This window comes from Sapajus apella, unplaced genomic scaffold, assembly GCF_009761245.1.
Source record: "Sapajus apella isolate SASKATOON/1434 unplaced genomic scaffold, GSC_monkey_1.0 scaffold6, whole genome shotgun sequence".
Taxonomy (NCBI): domain Eukaryota; kingdom Metazoa; phylum Chordata; class Mammalia; order Primates; family Cebidae; genus Sapajus; species Sapajus apella.
The window spans coordinates 78,437,290-78,456,636 of record NW_022436946.1 but is presented as its reverse complement, the minus strand read 5'-3'; the positions used below and the strand labels follow the sequence as shown (position 1 = coordinate 78,456,636).

The 19,347-nt window shown below is 36.4% G+C and overlaps 1 protein-coding gene across 5 annotated transcripts in view; it reads right to left on the bottom strand.

Annotated features, from left to right (window-relative positions):
- Positions 1-19,347, bottom strand: part of LMBRD1 (LMBR1 domain containing 1) — a 131,974-nt gene that overhangs the window by 57,027 nt on the left and 55,600 nt on the right. The window lies entirely within an intron of this gene.

The window sequence follows — 19,347 nt, the reverse complement described above, 5'->3', positions numbered from 1 at the left end:
TACCGTCACAAGAACCAAAAATCAGGTAAGCAATCACAGTACCTGGTTTTAACTTTACATCACTAAAAAAGGCATTGAGGAGGGCAGGAAAGACCATCTTGAATCACCAATGCCACCCCCCCTCATCCCCCAGAAGCAGCCATGAGGCAGCATAGAAGGAGAATATTTTCAGTTTCAGAAGGGAGAGCACAGTGACTCGGGGGACTTTACACTGAACTCAGTGCTGCCCTGTCCCAGTGGACAATAAAGCCGTGCTGGGCTCAGCTAGTGCCCATGCATAGAAGGAACATTTGCACCAGCCCTATCCAGAAGGGAATCACCCATCCCATTGGTTGAAACTGGAATTTCTTGGCAAGCCTTGGCACCGTGAACAAAGTGCTCTGGTGTCCTAGGTGAACTTGAAAGGCAGTCTAGGAAACAAGGACTGCAAATTCCTAGACAACTCCTAGTGGTAGGCTGGGCTGAGAGTGGACTAGGGTGGCATGTGACCTACGGAGACTACAGCTAAGGGATGGCTTGCACCATCTCTCTCCCAACCCCAGGCAGTGTAGCTTACCTCAACAAAAGTGGTTCTTTCCTTTGGCTTTAGGAAAGGAGAAGAAAGAGTAAAGAGAACTTTGTTTTGCAGCTTGGATACCAGCATGGCCACAGAAGGATACTGTGGCAGTCATAAGGCCCCCATTCCAAGGCCTAGCTCACAGATGACATTTCTAGACACAACTTGGTCCAAAAGGGAATCTGCTGCGTTGAAGGGTAGGTAGGATTGATTACCTGCTGACTGAAGAGCCCCTGGTCCCTGAATAACCAGCAATGTTACCTACAGGGTGTGTTATGGACCTTGGGCTCTGAGACACACTGGCTTCAGGGGTGACCCAGCACATTCCCAGCTATGGTGGATATGGTCTGAGAAAAGTAAGGGGGGTTTTGTCTTGCACCTTAAGTACCAGCTCAGCCACAGTAAAGCAGAGCCAACAAGTGGGCTCTTGGGGTCCCCAAGTCATGGTCTAGGCTCTTAGAGGATAGCATCCCTAGACATGCTCTGAACCAGAAGGGAGTCCTGCAGGCTGAGTCTTGGGCCTGGCAGCAATCATCACAAGTGATCGGAAAAGCCCTTGGGCTTTAACTAAACTTTGGTGGCGGCCTGGTAGAACCCCATGTAACAGTGCTGGTGGTGGCCACAGGGAGAGACTCCTCTGCCTGTGGAAAGCATAGGGAAGAACAAGAAGGACTTTGTATTATGGTGATGTGTCAGCTTAACCATAGATCATCAGGTAAACTGCTAAGGTTTTTACTCTAATCTCTGGTTCTCAGGCAGCATCTCTAGACACACCCTGGACCTGGTGGAGGAACTTGACACCCTGAAGGGAAAGGCCTTAGGCAAGATCCAGTGCTGTGCTGGCTTCAGGTCTGACTCAGTGCAGTCCCAGGGCTGGCTGCCACAGGAGTACTTGCATTGTTGTATTGGCCTGAGCATAGAAAGTCAACACCAAGACAAAAGTATGCCAAATTGCAGGGTCTTTATTGCAGGCGGCCACAGAGGACTCACATCTCTCCAACCCGTGGCCCCAAAAGGAGGGTGTCAAGACATTTTATACCCATAAAACCACCTCGGGGGTGAGGGAGAGGGGCTTCAGGCATTCCAAGGGCCAGTGGATTCTGTAAATCACCTCCTGGGCGGAGATGAGGATGAGGGGCAAGGGCCGGGGGAATTTTACATTCTGATTGTTACTTAAGTGGTTCACAAAAGTCAAAATAAGCATTTGTTTACACATTGTCTGGGTAGGGTGGAAATCACAGACCTTAATTACTTATTACAAGTCACAGGGTCCAAGATGCTGTGGGTTTGGACTGCTTGCCTGTCACATTAGGGTTACAGAGAGCAGTTTCAACAGAAAGCCAAGGTATGGTTCAGGTATGCAGTTTTATGGGGCTTTTACCATTTCACAGCATCACCACACCCTCAAATCCAGGTGGCTCAGTGCAGAGAGACTGTTTGCTTGGGAGAAAAAAAAAACTCAAGAGTTTCTGTGTAGTAATCCAGAGAATTCTTCCAGATCTTATCCTGTGGGTCAAGATGGACAGGGGGATACCTATGTTAATTCTAGCTAAATAATTATAAGCATGCTTGGCTCAGAGTACACTGAAGTTTATACACCAAACTAAACTATATTATTGGTGCAGTTAATGAGAAATCAAGCTGCAACAGGAGGCCGAAGGTAAAAACCATCGAGAGCGCAGTAACACCAGGGAACACCTTGGGGTGGTTGCAGAGCAGGTAATACTGCTCTGGTCTCACGAATGCCTTCTCAACATGGAGACTGCATGAGGGTCTCATAAAGAGGGCTTATGCAAAGATCTCTGAGAAGGGAGGCAACCTCTGCTCACAAGATCCCGGAGGGTCTTTGCAGATGGGAGCTGGCAAGGAGGAGAAAAGCCTTGCAGGGCAGAGATCACGGGAACACCTCAGGCTCTGCCTAGGTTCTGGGAATATGGAGTGATTTTAATTGCTCTATGTCCTCAGTGCTCGGGAGATAAAAGCCCCTTGATACATTGGGTGTGGTCTGACCAGGTGGCTCCTCATCTGCTATACTTCTGATGCAGCCGCTAAACTCAGAGTACTAGTTTAGCATGTCTTAGAAAAATCTCAAGTGCTGTTAAACGCTCAGAGCACAAGTTTAGCATGTCTTAGAAGGATCACAAGTGCTCCCCCTCCCCAGCCATCTTACCTACCCCTTTATCCTCCCCTTCCACGACCATAAGATCAATGAGATTATGCACATAATAAAAGGGTTTGGAGCCCAGAGCTCCGGCCAATGCAGTCCCCATGCTTGGGTTGGTCCCCTGGACCCATGCTGTAAATTCACTCATGTCTCTGTCTTTATTTTCTTTTCTCAATCCCTCGTCATCCCTGGAACTAAGGGCACCCAGGTACGGGGTTGGGGCTGGTACCCAACATTATGCAAGACCACCAAGGTGGTACCTCTATGAGTCTGCAAAAACCACAGTGTGAATGGTCTTGGGGCCCAAGACCCCTTCAAATAGCTGGAAAGCCTTCCCTTTAAGAAGGACAAACACAAACAAATCCGAAATGTAAAGACTATACTAAATATCTAACTCATCAATGCCCAAACACTGATGGACAGCTATAAACATCAACACCTTCCAGGAAAATGTTACCTCACCAAATGAACTAAATAAGACACCAGGAACCAATCCTGGAGAAACAGGGATATATAAATTTTCAGACAGATAATTCAAAAAAGCTGTCTTAAAGAAACTCAAAAAAATTCAAGAGAACACAGAGAAGGAATCTGGAATTCTATCAAACAAATATTTTTTAACAAAGGGATTGAAATAATTAAGAAGAATCAAACAGAAATAGTCTAGAGCTGGAAAATGCACCTCACATGCTGAAGAATGCATCAGTCTCTTAATAGCAAAACTGATCAAGCAGAAAAAAGAATTAGTGAGTTTGAAGACAGACTATTTGACAATACATAGAGGAAACAAAAGAAAAATGAAAAAAACAATGATGCACACCTACAAGATCTAGAAAATAGTCTCAAAAGGAAAAATCTAAGAGATATTGGCCTTAAGTAGGAAGAGAAAGAGATAGGGATATAAAGCTTATTCAAAGGGATAATATCAGAAAACTTCCAAACCTAGAGAAAGATATTAACATTCAAGTATAAGAAGGCTGTAAAACACCCAGCAAATTTAACACAAAGAAGACTACCTCAAGACATTTAATTATCAAACTCACAAAGGTCAAGGATACAGAAAGAATCTTAAAAGCAGAAAGAGAAAAGAAACAAATAACAAACAATGGAGTTCCTATATGTCAAGAGCAGACTTCTCAGTGGAAACCTTACAGGCCAGGAGACAACAACATGACATATTTAAAGTGCTGAAGATAGAAAAATTTTACCCTAGAATAGAATATCCAGTGAAAATATCCTTTAAGTATGAAGGATAAAGATCTTCCCAGAGAAATAAAAGCTAAGATATTTCATTAACACCACACCTGCCCTAAAAGAAATGGCTAAAGGGAGTTCTTCAATCTGAAACAAAAGGATGTTAAAGAGCAAGAGGCAGTCATGTGAAGGTACAAAATGCACTGGTAATAGCACACAGAAAAACACAGAATAGTATAACACTACAATGATGTTGTATAAACTAGTCTTGTCTTAGGTAGAAAACTAAATGATGAACCAATCAAAAAACGAACTTTTCAAGACAGCACAATGAGATGTAAAGAGAAACAACAAAAAGTTTAAAAGCAGGAGGATAAAGTTAAAGTGTAGAACTTCTATTCATTAACTTTTTGTGTGTTTGTATGGGTTATGAAACAGCAATCACAAGCCTTATGGTAACCTCTAATTAAAGAACATATAACAAATACTTAAAAACATAAAAGCAAGACATTAAAGTATACCACCAGACAAAATCACCTTCACTAAAAGGAAGACAAGAAAGAAGGAAAGAAAGAGGAGAAGACTATAAAACAACCAGAATATAAATAATAAAATGGCAGAAGTCCTTACTTATCAATAATAACACTAAATATAAGTTGACTGAACTCTCTAATCAAAAGACATAGACTGATTGAATGGATTAAAAAACCACGACTCACTGATCTGTTGCCTACAAGAAATACACTTCACCTATAAAGACCCACATAGACTCGGATGGAAAAAGATATTCCATGCCAATAGAAACAAAAAAAGGGCAGAAGTAATTATGTTTATATTAGGCAAAATAGATTTCAGGACAAAAATTGTAAGAAAAGACAAAGAGCCAGGCGTGGTGGCTCACACCTGTAATCCAAGCACTTTGGAGGCCAAGACTGGTGGATCACCTGAGGTTGGGAGTTTAAGGCCAGCCTGACCAACATGGTGAAACCCCGTCTTAAAAAATAATAATAAAAATAAAAATAAATTAAAAATTAAAAAAAAAAAAAAAAAAGGCTGGGTGCAGTGGCTCATGCCTATAATCCTAGCACTTTGGGAGGCCGAGGTGGGTGGGTCACCGGAAGTCAGGAGTTCAAGACCAGCCTGGCCATCATGGTGAAACCCCATGTTTAAAAAGAAAAAAATAAATTAAAAAAAAAAAAAGAAAGAAAAGACAAGACAAAGAAGATAATTATATGATGATGAAAGGGTCAATTCAGCAAGAGGATATAACAATTATAAATGCACCCAAAACTGGAGCACCCAGATATAAAAAGCAAAAATTATTAAAGAGAAAGAGAGAGAGAGAAGAGAGAGCATGCTAGCGCAATACATTAACACTGGAGACTTTAACACCTCAGTTTCAGCACTGGACAGATACCCCAGACAGAAAATTAGCAAAGAAACATCAGACTTAACCTGTACTATAGAACAAATGGGCCTAATAGATATTTAAAGAATATTTCATCCAATGGCTATGTAACACACATTCTTTTCCTCAGCACAAGGATCATTCTCAAGGATAAACCATATGTTAGGTTATAAAACAAGTCTTAACACATTCATAAAAATTGAAATAATATCAAGCATCTCCTCTGACCACAATGGACTAAAACTACAAATCAATAACAAAAGGAATTTAGAGAAGTATACAAACATATGGAAATTAAACAATATGCTCCTAAATGACCAGTGGGTCAATGATAATAGTAATGAAAACACAACATACCAAAATCTACAGGATAGAGCAAAAGCTGTACTAAGAGGGAAAATTACAGCTCTAAGTGCCCATGTCAAACAAACAAACAAACGAAAAAACCTCCGAACAAATAATGTAATGATGCATTTTAAAGAAATGGAAAAGCAAGATCAAACGAAACCCAAAATTAGGAGAAGGAAAGAAACAAGGATCAGAGCAGAAATAAACAAATAAATAAAATCAAAGATGAAAATGGAAACATTACAACTGATACCACAGAAATTCAAAGGATCATTGGTGGTTACTATGAACAACTAATTATATGACAGTAAACTGAAAAATATAGAAGAAATGGATAAATTCCTAGACAAATACAACCTACCAAACTTGAACCATGAAGAAATCGAAAGCCTGAACAGACTAGTAACAAGTAACGAGTAACAAGATCAAAGCTGTAATAAAAAGCCTCCTAGTAAAGGGAAGCCCAGGACCTACTGTCAATCCACTGCTGAATTCTATCAAACATTTAATGAATAACTAATACCATTCCTACTCAAACTGTTCCAAAATATGAAGGAGGAGGGAATACTTCTAGTTTCATTCTACAAGACCCTGATACCAAAACAAAAGACTCACTGAAAAAGAAAAAAAAAAAACCCTACAGGGCAATATATCTCATGAATATTCATACAAAAACCCTTACCAAATACCAACAAACCAAATTCAACATTGAAAAGATCATGCATTATGACCAAGTGGGATTTATCCCTGGGATGTAAGGAATGGTTCAACAAATACAAATCAATCACTGTAATACATCATATCAACAGAATGAAGGATAAAAGCCATATGATCCTTTAAATTGATGCTGAAAAAGCATGTGATAATGTTCAACATCCCTTCATGATAAATAAAACCCTCAAAAATCTGAGGATAGAAGGAATATACCTCAATGTAATAAAAGCTATGTATGTCAGGCCCACAGCTAGTATCATACTGAATGGTGAAAAATTGAAAGCCTTTCCTCTTAGTTCTGGAGCAAGACAAGGATGCTCACTTTCAACACTGTTATTTAACACAAAAGTCCTAGCTGCAGCAGGCAGACAAGACAAAGAAAGAAAGGGCATATAAACTGGAAAGGAACAAGTCAAATTATCTTTGTTTGCAGATGATATTATTTTGAATTTGGAAAAACCTAGACTCCACCAAAACACTATTATAACTGACAAGCAAATTCAGTAAAGTTATAACTGTATAAATATTTGTTGAATTATAAAGAATAATTTATTATTCCTTTATTATAGGTAGTCTCTGAGCTAAAGATACCTATTTCTGACAGTTAATCTTTACAACAGCTCCTTCATATTTATAAAATTCAGGCTCAGATAGGTTAAGTATAAAACATTGTATCTCCCTCAAGGTAGAGTAAAAATAACACCATTATGCATTTTATGACCTTTGATGCAGTATTGAATCTATTTAAGAGCATATTATTGACCTAGAAAAAATATAGCTATTCATAAGTTGTGTTAAATACTATTTTACTTAATTTTCTGTCTGTATACATCATCGAATTCACTTAAAGTGTGGCTTAGAAAATGTAAAAAAATCAACATACAAAAATCAGTAGCATTTCTATATGCCAACAGTTAACAATCTAAAAAATAAATTTAAAAATCTAAGCCCATTTACAATAGCCCCAAATAAAATTAAATAACTAGGAATTAACCTAACTAAAGAAGTGAAAGATCACTACAATAAAAACTATAAAATACTAATGAGTGAAATTGAAGAAGACACCAAAAAAATGAAAAAATATTCCATGTTCATGGATTAGAAGAATCAATATTGTCAAAATGTTCACACTACTAAAAGCAATCTACAGATTCAATGCTATCCCTATCAAAATAGCAATGACAATGTTCACACACACCAAAAAAAAATCCTAAAGTTATATGGAATCACAAAAGACCCGGAATAGCCAAAACTATACTGAGCAAAAAGAACAAAACTGGAGGAATCACATTACCTGATTTAAATTCTATTACAGGGCTATAGTAACCAAAACAGCATGGTACTGGCATAAAAACAGAGACACAGACCAATGGAACAGAATAGAGAACCCAGAAACAAATCCACACACCTATGGTAAACTCATTTTTGACAAAGGTGCCAAGAACGTGCATTGGGGAAAAGACTGACTCTTCAACAAACGGTGCCAGGAAAACTGGATATCCATATATAGGAGGATGAATCTAGACCCCTATCTCTTGCCACATACAAAAATCAAATCAAAATCAATTAAAAACCTAAGATCAAAGACCTCATACTATGAAATGACTTCAAGAAAATGTTGGGGAAACTCCAGGACATTGGTCTGGACAAAGATTTCTTGAATAATACGCTACAAGCACAGGCAACCAAAGCAAAAAAAAAAAAAAAAAAAAAAAGACAAATGGGACTACATCAAGCTAAAAAGCTTCTGAACAGCAAAGGGAACAATCAACACAATTGGGAGACAAGGCACAGAATGGAGGAAAATATTTGCAAACTACCATATGACAAGGGATTAATAACCAAAATATATAAGCTCAAAAAACTCTATAGAAAAAAGCCTAATAATCCTATTAAAAAGTGGGCAAAAGATTTGTATAAACATTTCTCAAAAGAGACATAAGAATGGCAAACAGGCACATCAAAAAGTGCTCAACATCACAGATCATCAGAGAAATGCAAATCAAAACAGATTATCATCTCACCCTGATTAACAGGGCTGTTATCTAAAGTCAGGTAATAACAAATGCTGGTCAGGATGTAGAGAAAAGGGAATCCTTGTACACTGTTGGTTAGAGTATAAATTAGTACAACCACTATGGAGAATAGTTTGGAGGTTCCTCAAAAAACTAAAAATAAAGCTACTATATGATCTTACAATCCCACTGTTTGGCACATGCTCAAAAGAAAGGAGATCTATATGTCAAAGAAATATCTTCACTCCCATGTTTGTTGCAGCACTATTTACAATAGCCAAGATTTGGAAACAACCTAAGTGTCCATCAACAGATGAATGGATAAAGAAAATATGGTAGATATATACAATGGAGTACTATTCAGCCATAAAAAGAATAAGATTCTCTCATTTGCAACAACATGGAAAGAACTGGCGGTCATTATGCTAAGTGAAATAAACTAGGAGCAGAAAGACAAACATCACATGTTCTGACTTATTTGTAGGATCTAAAAATCAAAACGACTGAACTCATGGTCACAGAGAGTTGAAGGATGGTTACCAGAGGCTGGGGAGCATTCACCAAACATTCACTATTTGGGTGATGGCTACACTAAAAGCCTATGCTTCACCACAATGTAATATATGCATGTAAGAAATCTCCACTTGTATCCCCTAAATATATTTTTAAAAATTAAAAATATCTCATTTATATCTTTAATATTAAATTATATATCATCAAAACATTGAAAAATATGAAGAATAAAGCCTATGGGAACCAAAGTACCTGATAATTCTTTTAACATTTCCTTATAGGATTTTCCTATCCTTATTATCATTTTAACCTATTTGATTTGGTTATTCTAGTACTTCCATATTCTTTAAACATTATTGATAAAAAGTAACCTAATAATTTAAGACTCTGATTAATACACAGCATTATATAATGATTATTTACCAATTCTTATTACCCATTGTATTAGTTTGTTCTCACATTGCTATAAAGAACTACTTGAGACTGGATAATTTATATAGAAGAGAGGTTTAATTGCCTCACAATTCCACAAACTGTACAGGAAGCATGGTTAGGGAGGTCTCAGGAAACTTATAATCATGACAGAAGGAAAAGGGGAAGCAAGAACAACATATGTGGATGAAGCAGGAAGAAAGTAAAGTGGGAGGTGCTACAGGTTTTTAAACACTCAGATCTCGTGAGAACTCTATCACAAAACAGCACTACAAGGATGGTGCTGAACCATGATCCAATCACTTCCCACCAGGCCCCACCTCCAACACTCGGGATCACAATTCAACATGAGATTTGGGTGGGAACAGAGAGCCAAACCATATCACTCATATTATTTTAATAATCCAATAGAACGTTGCTTTTTCCAACAAAATGCCATGGCAACACTTGGCTAAACCCAATTTATATGCAAATATGTTTCCCTGTCCTCTCAACCACCTCCAATCAGACCTATTTGACCCCAATGCTTGTTATTCTGTGTTGGATGGATTAGGTTCCCTGAATGTACTAACTGCAGTACTCAATACTGTTTCCCAAGGAACCTTTGGTCTAGTCAATATTAACAAGATAACCCTTATTTAGTCTACTGTCAAACACAAGGCCTTCTGAATTATCCTAACTAGTCTGCTGGTCTCACTTTCTATGAATTCATCTTCTATATGTCATTCCTATAATTCATATCCTTTAAGATTCTACAGGACTAAAAAATGTATTTTTCAAAGCATTCTGATATAAGTTGCTAGGAATCTGGAAAGGTGCCTCTAGGGCCACTACAGAAGATAAAACAGCTAGCTATGCAGGAATGTGCTATTATTTTAACCAGAGCAATTCTACTTGTTCTCAATCTCTATATGTATATGAACATTGTTTTAAAAAGTTGTTGTGCTATTTTTTTTATGAAAGGTAAAATTATTGGTTGGTATTGGGGATAGACTTTAATTAATGTAATTCTGCATGCAAAGCACTTCATGACCTCTACCAACTTGTTAACCTTATCTGGTGCTTCTAAATTGTTCATGGTACTTAAAAACTACAATTTTATGCTACTTTAGGCTTTGTCCAACATACACACTTTATTCCACATAGTGTCCTCATCTAGTATGGCCACCTTCTCATCTTACTTCATTAGCAATTGTTAATGCCCTTCAGGTCTTGGCTTAATTACAGTATGTCTGAGAAACCTTCCCTGACTTGTAAATGTCCCTTGCTTGTAACTCAATTATAACACATAGGTGTATTAACATAATTCATCTGCACATTTGTTTTATCAATAGATCTGTCAAACTTGGCCCAACAGATTTCTAGGCCAGACTAGTAACAACTACAGTAGACCATTTGGTATGTAATCACTAGGTCCCAATTCTTTTTCCTCTTACCTTTATTTCAAGAACAAAAATTTATTAAATTAATAAAATAATTTCTCTAAGAAGATAATAATTAACCAATAAGCTTTTAGGAGGAGAGAGCTCTTAATTCACACAAAGTTATTTCCTTAAATGGAATTTATATACTTATTAGAAGAGCTGAACTGAATTTCCAAATAGTTTAATGTAAAATACTTTGGAAAATAAAAACATTCCTGGTAACTTGTGGTAACATAAGACCAGAATACAACACTATTTTTTAATTTTTAATTGTCCAAAGATAACAAGTAGAATAAAGTAGCCATCGTTTGGTTACCAAGCTTTTAGCTTGTTTTTGGATTGCATTTTCAATAATTATCAGGAAATTTAACTGTAATATTTAGATTAAGATAAGCTTGACACAGACCTTATATAAAACATTATAACTCTTAAGGTCTTCAACAATCTTTGGAACTTAAATTCTGACTTTTTTTTAATGTACAAAAAGAGTATTCTTAGAAACACAAAATTTTTATTGCTTACTACTGCCCTCTAGCGAACTTCCAGAAAAAAATCACAGAACTAAAGAGATTATAATAGTTTAAAAATGCTTCTATTAATAGGTGGGCCATAATTGTCTCCAAATTTACTTATTTTGACTTCCAAGAATAAATCAGCAATTCTATTTGAAAACTAAAATGTTTTAAAATAACATATACAAACTACATTCCTAATAACTTCTTTCACTGCTCAGTTTAGAATGGCACCTTTTCTTTACATATCTCCTTCCTTTATCTAGAATGATGGCTTCCAACTCTGTGAGCCTTAGATTACTGTAAAGGGTCAACGTTAAATACTACCTGTAGACTTAATAAATGTCTTCCACATAGTTGTAAAACCTATTATTCAAAGATGTACCTGCTATTATGATGATTGAAACAATACAGGTACTCAAGACTTTCCTTTTAAATATTCACTGAGTGTAAGACATAAATATTTTCTTACATTTAGTACCAGTGAAATTTGGATGCATCTAAAAATTGAAGGCACCTTTAGTGGAGGCTAGGTAGAAGTCATGACTTAGTTGTCACTACACACACCTTCACAAATTTGGTCACAGCAAGTTATATTACAGTTACCTCAGTTGTGTTACATGCATTCTTGGTACAATTATTGAGTTTAATTGCCTCTATGTCTTATAATATGATTTGACATTAAAACAAAAAGTTAATATGTAAGTAAGGAGAAAGAGAATGAAGAAGCATCAATAGTAAAGAAAATATTCATTATAACAATAGGCATAATTCTATATTTTCTTACAAAGCAACGGTCAAGTGTTTCATAAGCTTAAGAAAGGGAGATATCCAAAACAGAAGTTATTTTGCATTTTTCTGCTTAAGTATATACAAAAAGATTCCCTTCTATATGGCAAGACAAGAAACAACAACAAAACAATGTAAATTTACAGGACAGATATATTAGTAGCTTCAAAGAAAATCCCAGAGATAAGACTAGAACACTCAAGAAAAGTTGCACATCAATTCTCTTGATAGCATGAAAGACAATACACTTTTTTAGCTTCCATGTATGAGTGAAAACATGTGAAACTTATTGTTCTGAGCCCAGCTCATTTCACCTAGTATAGTAACTAAGACTAATCACTAAGAGAGTAGAGGCCAGTAAGGGTAGGGAGTAGGGAGAGGAGATAAACAGAGGCTTGATTAATGGGTACAAAAGTACGGTTAAACAGACAAAATAAGACTTGGTGTTCAACAGATCAGCAGGGTGACTAAAGTCAACGATACTCTATCGTATATTTCCAAATAGCTAGACGAGAATAATTTGGATATTCCCAGTATTATGTTTAAGGTGATGGATATTCCAATTACCCTGATTTGACCATTATACATTATATAAAAGTCTCAGACTATCACATGTACCTGGAAAATGTGTATATTTATCTATTATGCATCAATAAAAAACAAAAAACAATAGTCGGTTCCCATCTCACAATGGTTCAACTTAGGATTTTTAAACTTTGTGATGGTATGAGACCATTCTTTTTCACTTTCAGTACAGTAGTTAATAAATTACATAAGAATATATTTGATATTTTATTATAAAACAGGCTTGCTGTTAGATAATTTTGTGAAACTATAGGCTAATGTAAGTGTTCTGAGCATGTTTAAGATAGGTTAAACTAAGCTATAGTGTTCAGATAGGCTAAACTAAGCTATGATGTTCAGGAACTTAGGTGTATTAAATGCATTTTCAAATTACAATATATTTAACTTATGATGGATTTAACATAATGTAACTCCACTGTAAGTCAAAAAGCGTCTGTGTTGTATAGTAAAACATAAACATCAATAACAAATTCAAAAAGTGATTTAGAATTCTCACACTCAAAATATAAAGTTTTAGAAATACCTTTTATTTCACTCATATTTTCCTTGTTATGAATGCAGATAAATTCAAGAAATTTCACTCACTAAATATAAAACAAAGATTATAGATGATTAAGAAAAAATTGTCAGATCTTTCCTTATAGTGAAATATAAAGTAATGGTGCACCTTACAATCAGTAGCATGTACTCAGAGAAATACGCTTTCACATAGGCTGAAAAAGTTGACTTTTAACTGGAATTTCTTTCTTAAAATATTATTGAGAAACACTACTGTGGTTCATAAGGTATTATAATATGAATTAAATGTTTCTCTTCCCCTAAAATTCATATGTTGAAATCTAATCCCCAGTATGATATTTGTAGGTGGAGGTTTTAAGAGGTAATTAAGTCATCCTTTGTGAATAAGATTAATTCCATTATAAGAAGGGTCACAAGAGAGCTTGCTTCCTTTCTCTTGCTGTTCTTTATCATATGAACATGGAATGAGAAGACAGCCAACTGCAAATCAAGGAAGAGGGCCCTCATCAGACACCAGATGCCTTGATGTTGTACTTCCCAGACTCTAGAACCATGGGAAATATGTTTGTTGTTTGAGCCTCCCAGTCTATGGTACATCTGTTATATCAACCTGAACTAGGACATGGAAGCAAAACAACATTTGATGGGTATGAAAAGAAAATATTAAATGTTTCGTTTCTGTATTTAAATCCTTAATTTTTCTTTAATTTTAATTTTCTTTAACCTATTATATTTTACATTAAATGTATATAGGTTAGCATAACAATATGTAAATATGTATTTATAAACCATAAATATCCTGGAGAACATATTTAAAGTTTTGCTGATAAAGGTATGTAGTAAACAATTTAGCAGTCACTGCTTCTATAGGCACTTCACTGGTATATACGAGACATTTTGCATGAAGACATCATTCAACATTTCCCCACTTGGTGGCACCAAAAAATTAGAATATCTACATAGACGTCTGTGCTTACAGGCTTCACTTTTTTAAATTTAATAAGTATCAATTTCCTTTCAATGTAAGCTTAAAATAATCGGCAAACTAATATGCTGTTTGACCTTCTTCTTCTCCTAAAGCTCACTGACCAATTATTTGGCATTTATTAATACATGGTACAGTACTCAGAATCAGTAAAATTTAAATAATCAACTAGTTTCAAAAACAAACAATAATATATAACTAAGAAATTTACACTTGACACAAAAAATAAAAAAAACTTCTCTAGTCTCAATACAAAAAAATGGAGTTACAAATTCTGTAACAAACATGATTGTTACATTTCAAGTTATATTTAGGGTCAAAGTACTCAAGTATTAATTTCCCACTCTGGGTACTTTAATTAAGACTAACTCTCTTCTATACGTCATGAATATTTTCTATACCCTCTTTCAAGCTACCTCAAGAAAAGTCTTTTCCAAGATAAGCTAAGAGATAATTTTGTATCCCAATCACAAGCAAATAAGTATACTATTCAACCACTGATCTATAATAAAAGTACTTATCTATAAATTGTTGATTTCCAACAAATTTTTACTAGCATTTCAGTAAGTATTACTGGCTCATTTTCCCCCAAGATGGGGAAACTTGGGATCAGGTAATAGATTTTAAACTCTCACTCATGATTGGAGCTCAGCTATACATACCATGATGCTCTTCTTGAACAGGATATAGTCTACCTTCCTCTTCCCATACCTCTATGCACCATAGGTACTAAAACAGGCCAAGTCATGGCTTGGTAGTAAAACCTGAGCTTTGAGTACTTGTAGTGCTCTTCAAATGATATTATGTCTCTCTTCATACTCCCCCAACCCCAACTAACCAACATTCAATTATGAATGCTTTTTTTACTCACCTTTGAATTATGCACATTCTCGCTCATCATGATAAAACTGCTTTTTGCCTTTGGTTTATTTTCACTGAGAGAGGAAGCAGGTGGGAACTATAGTTTGAACCATATAAAACTATGAATATTCAACTGTTTAAGCTAATAGTGACTATTTATTAAGTGGCCAATAGATTCTAAGACTTGGTGGATTAATTAAATCCTCACTACTTTTCATTTAAATGTTATCCCACTATGAAGGTGAAGAAATTTAGATGGGAAAGTAGGTCAGGGACCCAAGGGTTTGAGATCCACATTTCAGCCTCTCCATACCAATTATTATAATTTTATTGTTTATGCTGCCTAAAGAAAACAAATAATGGCTAGGAAGTTGGACTTTAGTGTGCTGCTACATGGGAATCTCTCCCTTAGTCTTAGGCCTCAAGTGGTCCCTCTTTACCAATTTAGCAACTCTTTTATGTGTTCCTGGTTCCCACCCTCAATCCCATTATAAGGTCCTCTGGTTGTTTTTTTTTTTTTTTTTTAATCAATATCCTTCAGCACAGACCTCTATACAGTAAATTCTCACAGCATCATCAAAGGATTCTCAGAAACTGTGACTTTAAGTGAAACAATGTGTAACAAAAACCAATTTTTTGTTTGTTTGTTTTCTGAGATGGGAGTCTCACTCTCATTGCCCAGGCTGGAGTGCAATGGTGCAATCTTGGCTCACTGCAACCTCTGCCTCCCAGGTTCAAGCAATTGTTGGATACAATGAGTTCTAAATTTCTCGTCAGTATGTTCAGTTCTTTGTCCTCCATTTTAAAGTTTAACTTTCTCGTAGCTTCAGTAAACAACCTTTTCCACCAGTTCCAATCAGGAGTTCGCATCTGTTCCCCTAGGCACCTGCTCTATCCGGATTCATCCTGGTCACCTGTTTTGACCTGAGTCACCCCTGGTCACCTGCTCTGACCAGAGTTACCTGTTCCATAACCGTTTTTCCTGCCAAACCGCTCACCCCACCACCCTGACCCATACCTCTGCTCTCTTTAAAAATCAGCAATTGGAATTAGTTAGACGGTGCAGTCCAACCCTACCCAATAGGGGAACGACACAGCGGTAGGGGTTACCTGTGTCAGGGATAAGAACCCCTTCCCCTCCCCTGTTCAGGTGTGCATTTGCCATTGCTCCACCCATGAGATGCACTCTTCTATGGAAGTAAATTGCCTTGCTGAGAAAATTTATATTCAAGTGCTATTTCTTTTGTGGCACCGAAAATTTACATGTAAAATGATTTTACTGCCTCAGTCTCCCGAGTGGCGAGGATTACAGGCACCCAGCACTACGCCTGGCTAATTTTTGTGTTTTTAGTAGAGACACGGTTTTACCACGATGGCCAGGCTGGTCTTGAACTCCTGTCCCCATGTGATCTGCCCACTTTGGCCTCCCAAAGTGCTGAAATTACAGATGTCAACCACCATGCCTGGCAACAAAACCAATTTTACCACAGGCTAATTGATATAAACAAGAGCTAACTTCCTATGGCATATTTCTAGTCACAAGAACATCACCAAACTTCTAAATGAAGAATCAAAACACTTCTAACATTAAATATTGAAATAAATGTAAACTCTACATACATTCAGGAAAGATTAATAAAAACAAAATAATCAACTTTTGGTGAATTAGTGAGTGACGATGGTTGTAGTGGTAGTGGGTTAAATCAAGGAATAAATGTTTGCAAAGTGAAAATTGTAAAGAGCACCTCCTACCACCACATAGTTCAAAAACAACAACAATGTTGGACTGATTATTTTCATACTGCAATTATTGTTATGCACTTGCATGCAGCACACTTTATGAATTTTTATTTTACAATAATTTGCATTCATTCATTCATTTTCCAACCCACTTATTCTCAGTTCAGGGTCACCGGTGGCTGGAGCCTATCCTACTAGCTCAGGTTGCAAGGCAGGAACCAACCTTGGACAGGACGCCATTCCAGCTGCAGGATGTACTCACACATACCCAAACTCACTCCTACTGGCAGTTTCAGACACACCAATTCACCTAATGAGCACACCTTGGGAATGTGAGAGGAAACCCACGCAGACATAAAAACAACATGGAAACTACCAGAGAAAACCCACACAGACATGGAAACAACAAGCAAACTCCACACAGTGGCCCTGGTCAGAAACTGATTTTTTTTCACATCAACATTATAAGAAAACAACATGAAAAAATATGTTATTTGAGGAACTGGTGTATCCTAGAAAAGTAAAGCTCTTCTAAGGATAGCTTAAGTAATTCAGTATGAATATTATATTGGTTTAGTTGATGATTTAAATGATAATTTTCAAAGTTTCCATATAAGTTTAAAATATTTATCTTTCCAATAATATCATTCCTACAAAGAAGCTCTCTTTCAAATAGTTTCAATAACAACTTATTTTCTCCACTCCCACTCCCTGCTCTCATAGTTTATTTAATTCAGAGCCATCAGAGTAATACTGTTTAAATGTTTGTCAGAGCCCATTACTTTTCCATTTAAACCTTCCAGTGGCTTCTAATCTCAATCAGTATAAAATTCAAAATCCTAACTGTGGACTATAAAGCTCACATGACATGGCCTCTTGCTACCTCTCATTGAAACTTTTGCTACTCCCCTTGGTCAAATGAATTCCAGCCACAATGGCTTTGCCTCCTTGCTAGTATCAGAATATGGCATATATGTGCTCACCTTAGGATCCTCACACTTAACTCTTCTGTCCTGGCTTACTTTCACTTCATTCAAATCTCTGTTCAGATATTAGAGAAACTATTCCTGATCTTTACAGTAGTACAGCCTCCACTACTGTCTAGCTTCTTATATTGCCTTATTTTTCTTCACAGTATTTACCAATTAACCACTAGGAGACAAATCTCCATGCATCTTTCATTTCTCCATATTTTGCAAGCCGGGAGCTGACTGTCCCCCACCCCATCTGCCACTATTTTTTGCTGTACTATCTTTTCAAAGATCTTTGTATAGCAAATAGTCTTGGTAGATACAGAAAATAGCTTTCCCTGGAGCAAAGGACAGGTATGCTTACCATCCATTATAAAAGATTCAGCTTCCCTAAGCTCAGGGTTCCTCCTCTACAATGCACTCTGTTATGTGCAGGTCTCATCTAGTTTTCTTCCCATTACCCTAGGGGAACTGGGACACAGGGAACGAACACAAGAAAACGTTGATCCTATGGCTACTGCTATTGCTGTGAGTAGAAGTCTTACATCTTCAGTTGTCGTCCATAAAACTGGCAGGCTATAAGTAGGGTAGATATCCTAGGCCCTTCACAGTTCTTGACATTTACATTACATATTGAATTTCTATTTTTTTCTCCTAACATTCCACTGATTGCTCTATCCTCATTTTCCTATAGTTTTCAAAGCACTTATACAAATAGTATCATTTGACCTTCAAAAATCCCTGTGAAGCATTTTCTCTTTCCATTTAATGGGGAAGACACTGATCCAGAAAGGTTAAAGGATAAACCCAAGATTAGCAATAACAGATCAGTCACAGAATAACAGCAATTAGAATTCAGGTCTAATTCCTCATTTGATATTCATCTGTGACTTCTTAAAAGACAAATAACTAACATGCTGTACATTTTGTGAGATAGAAGGATAATCCCCCACTGATATTAAATAGCAAATTCCTTATGTGACATAACATAAAAACACAGAAAATGTCAATGAATAATAATACTGAGTACCTAAATAAGCACCTGTTAAGACATCGCAATGTATGTCTTTTGGGGTCTTTTTATTATACATTATGGGACATGAATGATCATGTGACAAAACTAGATTCTGCTCTTACAATAACAACCATTTCCTTTATGTCTAAAGAAAGGCATATTAAGAAAATATCCAAAAATGTTTTCTTTAACCAGGATTTTCCATCTTTGCAAGAATTAAGAGTGCCTCAACATAAACTTCATTAATCTGAAAGGTTCCAGATAATATTAATGCTGCTTATACAACTCTCAGGATAGGTAATAAAGAAGCATTTATTACTAGCTTTTTCTTTAGAATGTGAGCAAAAGACTCAAAGAGAAGTCTGTATACAACTTGGTCAGTCATTTATAATTCACACCTTACCACTTCCAGGAAGACTGAGGGGAAAAAAGTCTGAGAGTATAAGAATAGATTTCATATACAAGAGAAGTGTCAAGTAATATAAAATATCTGATTTTAAAAGCCCTATATCCTCCAGTAGAGTTAATCTGCAAAATCAGGAATAGATCCTGGTCTATGGTTCGGAGTTCTAACATGCTTATAAATCTGCTAATATGTTTAT